This window comes from Rhipicephalus sanguineus, chromosome 2 (assembly GCF_013339695.2).
Source record: "Rhipicephalus sanguineus isolate Rsan-2018 chromosome 2, BIME_Rsan_1.4, whole genome shotgun sequence".
NCBI lineage: Eukaryota > Metazoa > Arthropoda > Arachnida > Ixodida > Ixodidae > Rhipicephalus > Rhipicephalus sanguineus.
Window position 1 is genome coordinate 183,003,569 of NC_051177.1, and position 7,490 is coordinate 183,011,058.

Here is a 7,490-nt window from a genome sequence, read left to right on the forward strand (position 1 = left end):
GGTCTCAATATTGGTGCTATTGATTAGCTAGTCCTTAATTAAACTGGCAGTGAGAAGTTATGTCTTAATTGGTAATGTTTGAATTAACACGATATTAATTACTCAGATTGAATTACCAAGGTCCTAATTAGCACTAATGTACTCAATATAACGCTAATTAGAGTGATCCGAATTACCGCGTACTTGGTGAGAAAGTACCTAATTAGCTTGGTCTGAATTAGCGTGCTTATAATCAGCGCCATGTTAATTTGAATGATCCTAATTACCTCGGCCCTACCTAACATGTTATTGAATAGTCCTGTCTTGATTGCTAATATTTTAATTACCACGATATTAATTACTCGGCTTAATTCGCAAGGTCCTGAATAGTACAGAGGTAATTAGCGTAGTCCTAATTAGCATTAATCTAATGAACACGATCTCGGTGAGTAAGGTCTTGATTATCTTAGTTTTAATTACACGCTCCTAATTAGCGTCGTGTTAATTAGGCTGTCTTATTTAGTTAGCTTTACACGGCTTCCTTAGCATGGTCTTAGTATGGCTTAATTAGCTCGGCCTTAGCATGAGTTGGTTTAATTAGCTTTGTCATAGCATGTCCTTACTTAGGTATACCGCCCAGCCATTTAGCTAATTAGCCGGGCGCACCTGCTCGGGGAGCGAGCAAACGGTTAATAGGAGGACGAAGAGGGCGCGCGCCAGCCGAGCAACGCGCTAGAATGTACACGCCGACCATGGGTGATTATAGACGTGGCCTCGGCGATTAGCTCCAGCCAAGGTGTTGTAAGGCGCTCGGTCGGAACTAATCTCAGAGGCCACGGTGCTGATTATTCTAAAGGATACTTAGAGCAGACATTAAACGCTTGAAAATGATTTTAAACGGCCCTCGCACACATAAAAAGATAGTAGAACTTTCTGTCACTTTTCTTGCATGGGTGCACTTCTGCACTCAGTGGAACGACGAACAAATGAAAGAAGCTGTTTATAGTTTGACGACACCACCCAAGCTTCTCGACCGCCCTTGACGTGACGCCGCGTTCCATCGTAACCAATGGAACGGAGCGCGCGCTGAGGGGTGGATCTGACCTTTTCGTACTGTTAGCTCGTTCAAAAGGGGGTGTCGCCCGAGCTCGGAAAGATCCCGAGTTTCGCCAAACTCGGGGGCTCCTGCATAGCACCCAAGGAGTGGGAATGGGCTAAGTCTTTTCATTCCGAGGAATTGAAGGGAATGGAACTGCGGTAAGTTCTAATTCGCCAGAATGACATTGGAATGGAACGGAGGCGCCCATGCCGCAACACTGCTTCCCGCCCACTGCAAATTGCCCAATCATAATTCATTATCATCAGCCACAGCACAAAGTTCCCATGATGTCTTACAGATGTGTAGCGGGTAACACGATACTCCGAAGAATGACGAAAAATGACAGTGGAAACTTCGCTACTTCAGAAAAATTACGATGATTTATGGCGTAGTGGGTACCTTGCACGTGTACTTGTATTAGTTGCCCCAAGAGACTCTACGACGTGCTCTTCAAAGTCCGCTCATCCAGCTTTCGCTCTGACTGTGCTGCGTGTTCCGCGCAGGCCTGGCGATCTTTCTATCAGAACAGCGGTCTCGCAGATCAGAGCGTACACTCAATGACGTGCTGCTTCTGAGATCGTGCTCACTCCCTTGACGCAAAGCACTGAGCCCATTAAAAAAGTTCGTGTTTGCCTTTGGCGGAAATAAATACTATGACTTTGAAATTAATACTGGTTTGTGCCAGTTGGTGGGAATTCGTGGTACAGTTACTTCCGCTCCTCTGATGAACGTGTTTTCCCTTGTCCCACTTTCTTAAGAGGAGGGCAAGCAACTACATCACAAATCCAATGTTTTTTTATGATTACCTTAACTTCAAATTTTTGCATTAAAAAAAATCGTTACATACCGTTATGGAACAATTTTTTATCGTTCCGGGACAGAAACGAAACCACACTTTTTTCGTCGGAACGAAACTAAAACCGAAACGAAAAACATTTCGTTCCGACACCCTGGTCTAAACTTCAAGGAGTGAATGCTCGTCACTTTTTCGTTTATTGCCCACAGGTGTGTAATTGTAGCTGTACAGGTGCTGAAATAGAAACGACGCTGATGCTGACGTGTCTACGTGTTTTCTCTTTAACACGAAAGTGTATTATGCCGGGGTCCACCAGGACCTCACTGACATCATTTCCGTCACCGAAATGACGTTGGTAAAATGCACACGAACAGATGGCAGAAAAAACCAGAAGTTTCGTTGCTTCGGACTACCTGAGATTCGAAGCCACGAAATCTCGGTGCGCGACGACAGACGCCGAGCGCTCTACCCACTGCACCACCGGCGTTCATGCATGAGGCTTCACGAACGCGCCTTATAACTCTCATGCCTTCTCCCTTTCACAGTGACCTTGGTAGACTGGGGGGAGGTGATGTCGCCGTCTGGGATCGGCGAAGTACTGCACCATAACACTAACAAGCGCCGACAGAGAGTGCTTCGGTAGTTTCAGATTTCGGTGAAGCTAGAGATACCCTAAGGGGAAGCCAAACGCGTTCCCGCGTTCTCGGCTCAAGCAACGAACTCTGCCTCATGCGTTCTTGAAGCGCTGTGTGGTATATGAATGAGCACAGGCGTAGGTCACCCTATTACTGGGGAGCGCGCGCACCTTGTCGTTTCTCTCGTCAAATGACAAAGCTCTGAATGCTTGCATATTGAATACAAGTGTTTATTATGTGCTTGTTCTTACCATCTTTGCGCGGGATTCACCATATGTTGTGCCCAGGTGTATGCTAACTACTTGAGCTACCACAACAGTTAAATAATGATCATGGGCGTTAGTCGTCGGGATGGAGATGTGCCACAGGCGTCAACGTTGGTGCATCCATGTCAAAGGGTGCTATTGCTGACAAATACCAATAGGCATTGTGCAAGCTTTTATGTATCAATGTACAATAAAAAATCAACTACTTCTGCTAAGACGCGGTTCCCTTTCGTGTGATACCGATTCCCATGACGAAGGAATCAACCATGTTTTTTTTTTAGAATCGCGATATCTGATTGGCTGTTGGCGGTCTCGATGCCGATGAGATGAAGATGGCTAGAGTTTCCGCTTCCGGCGAGGCATATAGCCCACCCATTCTTATACGCAATAGGCGCCCGTGCTGGAGCCAATGAACCCGGCTGTCTACGATTATCCAGCTTCGGAGTTGGCTTGTGGGTTCTTTTTAACAACTTCGCGCACTGTGTGTGCTGTTGGTGCAAAATCTTCGATATGGATAGTAAAACTAACCAGCACATTAGCAGTTCAAGAAATACTAGACCAATGTAGCACCGTGTGGCACCATTTTGTTTAGTGCGACGAGCATTAACAATGCTGTGGATCATTGCGGTCCTGCTCGGACATGATTCTTGACGACGTATAACACTCTCTTGTTTAGGTAATAATCAATGTTACCCAAAACACAAAGAGACGAAAACTATGCGTTGTTTTTGTATGTTCAGCACTCATATCGCCACCTTCTACGATACACTCGATGTTTTACAGAAACCGTAACATCCGCAAAAAAATGTCGCCCCGTGGATTTTCATGCAATGTCCGTTTCATGTTCCTGATTTACAGGGCCGGTGCGTGCCACAGAGTACATGTTGTTATTACATACACACAAACACCTTCTACGTCCTAGTCCATCGTCCTATTCGCAGTAAATTTGTATGCACACGACGAGCTAAATCCGTCTTTTCCGCAACCGACTGTGCATCACGTGACGCGGCGTCACGGATTTGCGCCATCCGTCCCGTGTCCGCGGACATTGCGGACAGAAAATACCAAGCCGTATTTTGCATCCGGGGTTTGGAGGTCTAACCCTACCAGGAAAATTTGCTTGGCCCAAGCATGGTAAATCATCAGTGGCCAAGCTGTCCATGAATGGAAAGTTATTGGAGGCCAAGCAAAATATGAGCTTGGCAGTTGTAACAAGCCTACCATTGGCCAAGCAATGGAAGGCCGTGCTTGGCAAATCATTGGAAACACCTCTTGCCATGGTTGGCACTGTAGTGGAAACCATGCAATAACCAAGCATGTTCTAGATATGGAAGCCAAGTATTTTGGCCAATGTAATTTCTGGCACATTTTTTGTAGTTTTTTTGTCTTGGATAAAATTTGATGCCCAGCTACTTTTTTCTACATTTTTGTCTGTACCTCCCCCCCCACATAAGTCACAAGGCAAATATTTCTGGTGCTTCAGGTTTATTTTACACTGAATATATACAAGGCAATACACCATTTTTATATTCCTTCCTGAACTCTTGCAATTATAAAGTGTTGCTTGGGCTTCTGTTGGAGTCTTTCATCAAGGTGGCATGCCGTCTTTGCATAAGTGCACCTTCTTGATCCACAGCGAACATGAGCCACCTTTTTGTTATGTCCGAAACAGCTGCGTCAGTTGTGTTGAAGAGGGTATGTCTGGCACCTGTGAAATACAAGGAGACAAAAAATCATGAGCTTCTCTTTAAAAAGTCATTTCTCAGGCTGTCAACAATTTTCAACACATAGCGGGAACATTTGTTGGAAGGCTAATCGGTTATGCATGATTATGAAGATCAGAACACATGCACGGACAGGAAGAAGACTTGATTGGACAGCATGATACATATTTTTTTTCACTTTCAACTACAAGTTTATTAATGGAGTAGCTTGCGTAGTTATGTGAGAACCCCATCAATATGAAACAAAAGATGAAGAAAAACAACAAAAAATGTCCCACTTAATGTTCTATTCTGGCACCCTCTTCCAGAACAACATATATTCTTTCAAATTATAAAAGATCATACTTCTTTTTGCTGATAGCACTATGGAAGGAGCATTGGCGCACGAGCACTCTATTATGTCCTTGATTTCTTCCTGTGCGTATGTCCTTTGATATTTATGAACGTTGCTGGGATAGTCTATGTACCATAATGTTGTAGTTGCCGTGTAGCTTCTGTTGAGTCCTGCTGCTTAGCAGTGCTGCTGACTGTTAAACAAAGAAATTGGTTATGTGCTCTGGTTCTTGGCTCCTAAAAATAGGAGCGCCAATAAAACAGTAAATAAGATGATCGAACACTGCACTGGAGAAGCACCTTGGTAGTAGTGAAACTGTTTGTTTCAATGCTGATTCTTGCTCCTGATGGCACAAGTTGGCAGTATTCATGAAGGCAGCATATATAAACTCTGAAAAATTTGTATCAGTTGGACAAGTTTCCAAACAAACATCAGTAGTACAGTATATTGGTCGTGGTGAAGCATTTTCTAAACAACTATGGCCGAAATATCACAACATGGAGAAGTACACATAATACTGAACCACATAATGAGGATGTTGTAATGAGCAGGAGAGAAAACTAGAATTTGTTTCCTATTGACACTTACCAAGGAGAAACAGCAGCACATTTGCCAGGCTTTTAAATGCTAATTTGTTCTCAGAAACCCAGCTGTACTTCTGTACGACCATTTTAGATACAATGAGCTGGAGCTCCCTGTGCATGGAGTCTTTAGCACTGCTGCCATCTTCTAAGGAGAAATAGCTGATCTGTAATAAAAAAAGCAATACATAAATTATCAAGTTTATCAAAGATGTGTTACACATGTTTAGAAGCTTGGAAAGAAGTCTTTTATTATATTCAGAGGTTAAAAGAAAGATAACCTTGCAGTGATCAAACAGCATTATTTCATCATTTGAAATATTCATTATACATTCTACGCGGTACTTGTGTGGACTGACAAAAGCTATGCCTTCATGGTGGAAAATTGTGATTAAAAGCAATAAAACCCAGCAAGAATTCAGGCCTCATTCAGTTCCTGTAAACAGCCTTTTTTAAATTTCATGAAGATTCTCTTGCACAATTGTAAGATTTGTGTGTTTATGTTTGTGTAATTGATAAGTAGTCTGAGCAGTGGCACTCACTCCAAGCAAGAAAACAGAACACAAAAATTTCAAATCTTACATTGAGCTGATAGCTCATTTACAAATAATCACACGATGCAAATCCAGAAGAAATGCATTACAGCCAGAATACCATGGTTACCAACATTGCGTACTTATTGAACACAACTTTAAATCTGCGCCAATATCTGAAATGACAGCTTTCTCAATAAATGAATTCCTGAAGTAGCAATAGCTGAAATTTCATCATGACATTATTTTAAAAGATAGATTCCACTAAAGTAGAAAATAAAATTCCGAGAAATCTTATTGCGTCAAGCAGGGTGGCTGCCCGATGCCCCTTTGACAAGGCACGAGATGACGTACGTAAATGAAAAAAATACACGTGTGGTTGAATTCGCAAGGCAGAAGATCCCACGACTTCCTTGCATTCAACTGCACCAGCCTTCACATCTAATTCGCCTTGGAAATATGATCACATGCACAAGTTTATAATTCCTTATTAATTAATAAGGCGCTGGCATCGACTCTAGATCGCACGGCGCGTCAGCATGGCAATGTGGCAACGCGAGGCACTCCAGAAGCGAACGAGAAATCGCCGCGCACGCCGAACACACGCCACTCGCTGCTACGTGTTAAAGGCCTCCTCAATAAATGTAGGTTCCGGACCGCTGACACCAATGTAGTCGACGCATTTCACTTCAAAGTGCAGTCTGAATAACAGTTGTCTAGAGCGGCCAGTCGTCCGATCTGGTCGCCGTCCTCTGCGAAAGTATACGAAGCTCGACGCTGCTTGATACAAAGTACGGCCATACTGCATACTAAGTGGAACCTTGCATCTACCGCGATGTAGCAGCTACAGACTGCGTCAGCGGCTCGACAACTGTTTTTCGGGCGTGCGTTGGCAGGTGGCAGTCCGTTCAGTTCATGTCATAACGCGAATAGTTTTCACAGAAAACCGTGGATCGCTCATAATAAATTAAGACGAATTGAAGCGATGCTCGAACACCGTACAGAAGAACGTTTGGCATATGCCCGGTTTTCGCTGGTAACATGGGAAAACTACGGCATGTGCAATCACACACATTGAAAAGAGCTAGGACTACACATGCACTACGTACGCACGCAGCATCCGCGATTTTCGCCTCAGTGAACCTCGTCATCGAATCCCATATTGCATAGAGGGAACACGGGCAAATAGAGAGACTGCTGAAATTTACTCACCTTCTATTTCAACTTGAATTAGAAGCTCGTCGCTGCACAGCACACCTCCACCGTCAACCAACGCCGTGCGAACAAGAAACAAGGCGCGAAGACACCGCGCAGTCATACACGCGTGGTTGGAGAGTGTATTCGGTAAATGCGAATACACGCTTAAAGCCACATTAACTGCAATATTTTTGATGACTTGTGTACTATTACACAAGCGCTTAACGGCCGCTGCCGTTTGTAAATTCGTGAAAATTGCCTGTTTGGATGCATTGGTGAACTATTTTTTATTAGCGCACTAGGGTTGTGCACAGGCCGAACCGTGCCGCGCGCGGGAAAAGGTGCG

The 7,490-nt window shown here is 44.0% G+C and overlaps 1 long non-coding RNA gene across 1 annotated transcript; it reads right to left on the minus strand.

Moving 5' to 3' along the window:
• Window positions 1-4,220: 4,220 nt before the first annotated feature.
• LOC119383909 (uncharacterized) lies at window positions 4,221-7,239 on the minus strand. Its single transcript, XR_007415200.1, has 3 exons — window positions 7,160-7,239; window positions 5,422-5,581; window positions 4,221-4,483 (listed from the first exon to the last, which is right to left on the minus strand). It is a non-coding gene; the product is annotated as an uncharacterized LOC119383909 (long non-coding RNA).
• Between the last annotated feature and the right edge of the window lie 251 nt (window positions 7,240-7,490).